The following is a 3476-nucleotide window of genomic DNA, read 5'->3' as shown; positions in this document are numbered from 1 at the left end:
TAGAATGTAAAAATGAAAGTTATGGTATAATTTGAAACGATAGAAAAGAAAATAGATTAACAAAATTTACATCAACTGAATGAAAAGCCAACAAAGTGGCATACTAAACTATATTCAGCCTGAGCATACTATAATCCATTAGTGTCGACACCGACATGGTTCGATATACTTGACATTATTTTCATAATATCCAACTATACTGCAAATCCATCCTTATGTTCTTAGGATTTTTCTCACCCTTAACTAAGTGTACAAAATTAGTTCTCGAGATTTCTCTCACCTCTTAAACTCGGTGTACAAAACTAAAGAAAACAAGGTAGACAAAGAAATTAGATCACCTTCACATGCTTTGTACCAACAATATCTGCAGAGAACATTAAAAATATGAGGCTTTTAGTTGTAGAGAAAAATCATTACAGGCAATGAGGAAAATTCCATGACCCATGAATTTCATATTGTTTAATATGACCTGCAGATACAAATATCATATTTTTTATGTTTCAATTGAGTAAATGTACATCAGAAATTGGTCATAACTTGCGCTTTTAGGTTTCATTCGAAACAACAAACAACTCCTCTAAAGATAATTGCAAACTAATTGTTTCTAATTGCGCCAAATGCTTGTCAACTGTAAAATACATAGTAAAAATTTCGAATAATCTTGATCTGTGTAGAAAACATGCACACGCTTAATCTGTACTAAAAATATGCACAAGTAGATCTGTGCAGACAATATTCACAAGAAACTGCAGCAACATGACAACAACAACACTACTGTTTTCCATGGAACTATATGGACGAGTAATTAAGTAACATACTCAAGTTTTTTTTACCAGCTAATAATTATAACAAAGTCCACATTCTAATAACAAAATCAATTTCAGGAATTTCCACAAACTTTAGATCAATGCAAATAATATCCTTAGATCGACGAAATCATTGAACAATATATATAAAGTACAACTTTTAACTAAAATGCAATATGTGCAATGATTTATTGATTAGTTAGTTTAATTTACAAGTACAACGTTTAACTAAAATATAATCTGTGCGGGGAATACTAACAAATTTTATTCTTTGCAGTAACTATTCACACGTTTGTTTCTCTACAAATTTTTCACATATTGATCAACATGAAATTTAACACATATCTACATGAGCTAAAACACATGTATCTGCACAACAAGTACCAATTAAACAACAAGTACAAATTACCTAAAATTCATTCTGTGAAGATATTACTCACACCATTTTTTTTTTGTGTAGATACTATTCACAAAACTATTTTTCGCACATTTTCAAGTACAAATTACCCTAAAATTCATTACGTGAAGATATTACTCACATGAACGATCCCTGACTAATATTATTTAGTTAAGAGTATGGTGACCCAAGAGCCTAAGATAAATATCTGGTTAGACTTTGAAAGTTGCATAACACATGCCATCGGGAACAAACGTGTTGTTAGATTGGTATGGTCCATTTCCATTAATCAAAATTTCATCAGGCGTCCCTAGGTGTTTTCTATCGTTAAGGCTCATCCTTAGAGACTGGAATCCATGGAAAACACAAACTTTAGACTCCACGTATTAAACAAGAGATAATACACCAATAGTTCATTAATTTTAGATAGAGAAAATGTGAAAAAATAGTCCAAACACCTGTACTGTATGGTTCCAAGATCAAATTGGAAGCTTTTATTACTTCTCATCTACTAATTTCAAGAGTGCATGTGGTGGTTATGAAGAAATTTTTATTGGTTTTGCCCTGCTCAAATGCAGAAACGCACAACGTTTACAACCGTAAATGCGATGTTGAAATACACTATACATGAACTAAAGAACATCGATAAAAGTTCAATAATAGGAAGATATCAACATACAAAAAAGTAGAATACATACTGAAAATTTTGAAGAAACTTGATCTGTGTAGAAAGTATTCAATCAAAATAGAATAGCATGATACTATTACCCAGATTAGCAAAATATAAAACAATATCTTTCAATGTATCAATCAATTGAATTCTGAAAAGTATTATGCTGTTTAATTAGGGTTTGCTACCTTCTCTTCATCGCGATCGATTTTTGTATTAGTACGTTTCTTAGATGTGGATTTATTCTTTTTATTTAATCTTCCTACAAAAACAATAAAAAATTTAGTTTGTTCAGGTGACATTCACTAAATCAACTATGTACAAATAAAAAGGGAAATCAACAGAACTTTTACCTCTTTTTGGTTTTTTTACTTGAAACAATGTTTTTCTTCTTCTGTTTAAGTTCTTTCTGAATCTGGTTCAATTTCTTTCTTATTTTTTTCTAGGATTTTTCTTTCCCATTTAGATTACTACACTAGAATCAAAAAAAGATGATAAAGATGATTAGTCGACGACGAAAAAGATGATGAAGATTTGCAGCAGCAAAAATGAAAGAGTTAATGATTTTTGTTTTCAACATGTAGATGAGTTTCTTTCTTCAATTGCTTCATATTGAAACTAGAGATCAAATTGTTCTTCACTGAGATCTCATCTTTCTCTAATTTTTTCTCACAAAACCGTAATTAAATTGTTTTTGATGATGACGAATAAATGAAATCGATTATGAGAACAAGTTACTAAGATTAATGGTTTAAAATCCTAAACAACTACGATGATGAAGAACTGTGAATCGATTGAAAATTTTCTGGCCGAGATTCTCTGTGAGAGAGAAAGAGGTGAAGAGAGAGATGCAAGACCGTGAATTGAAAATGAAAGTGGTAGTTGTTTGTTTTCTTTTTTTATCTGAGGTTATTTTGGTAATCCTACTTTCTATAATATTCTAGGGACATTGAAATAATTTGACAATTTTCTTAAATAACCCTGGGGCCAAGAGAATAAGGCCCATAATATTTAGGATCATAAGAATAAATTACTCAAGAAAGACAATACCCAAAACGTCCCGGACGGTTGCTGGTATGCTGTGCAAGGCATATATTTTTGCTACATGGGGATGGTTTGCCGTCCATAAATTTTTTTTAGGGAAAAATACGGTTTAGTCCAAAATTCCATCCAAATATACTAGTTAGTCCACATGCATTCAACTAGGTACAAATCAGTCATTTATTTATTTGAAATATAGAAAGTACATTAATAACCCTTGATATTTACAATTTAATCCAAATATTTTTTATTTAGTCCATAGTGACTTATGATGACGTCACCAATGTTAAATAATATAAAAATAATTTTAAAACGATTTATCTTTCGAACCGCTCATCCAAAATTCACAAGCTTTATATATTCGGAAAGCTCTTTTAGATAGCTACAAAATGAGTACCCATATGGCTATATAATTTTCACTTTTAAAAAAAAATTATTTTCACTTTAAAAAAAAATAATTTTCACTTGATTATTTGATGTGTACAAAAAGTGCACCTGCACGAAACTTCTAAAAATTTATGCAGTCAGTTTTTCACATGTACACCACTTTGTATACACCAAC

At 30.4% G+C, this 3476-nt stretch overlaps 1 long non-coding RNA gene across 1 annotated transcript; it reads right to left on the bottom strand.

Moving 5' to 3' along the window:
- LOC113346935 lies at positions 1 to 2726 on the bottom strand. Its single transcript, XR_003358673.1, has 3 exons — positions 2227 to 2726; positions 2062 to 2135; positions 1 to 364 (listed from the first exon to the last, which is right to left on the bottom strand). It is a non-coding gene; the product is annotated as an uncharacterized LOC113346935 (long non-coding RNA).
- Positions 2727 to 3476: the final 750 nt, after the last annotated feature.

The sequence above is a fragment of the Papaver somniferum genome, chromosome 2 (assembly GCF_003573695.1).
Source record: "Papaver somniferum cultivar HN1 chromosome 2, ASM357369v1, whole genome shotgun sequence".
Lineage (NCBI taxonomy): Eukaryota > Viridiplantae > Streptophyta > Magnoliopsida > Ranunculales > Papaveraceae > Papaver > Papaver somniferum.
Note: the sequence above shows the minus strand (reverse complement) of the source record. Positions and strands in the feature narration are given on the sequence as shown.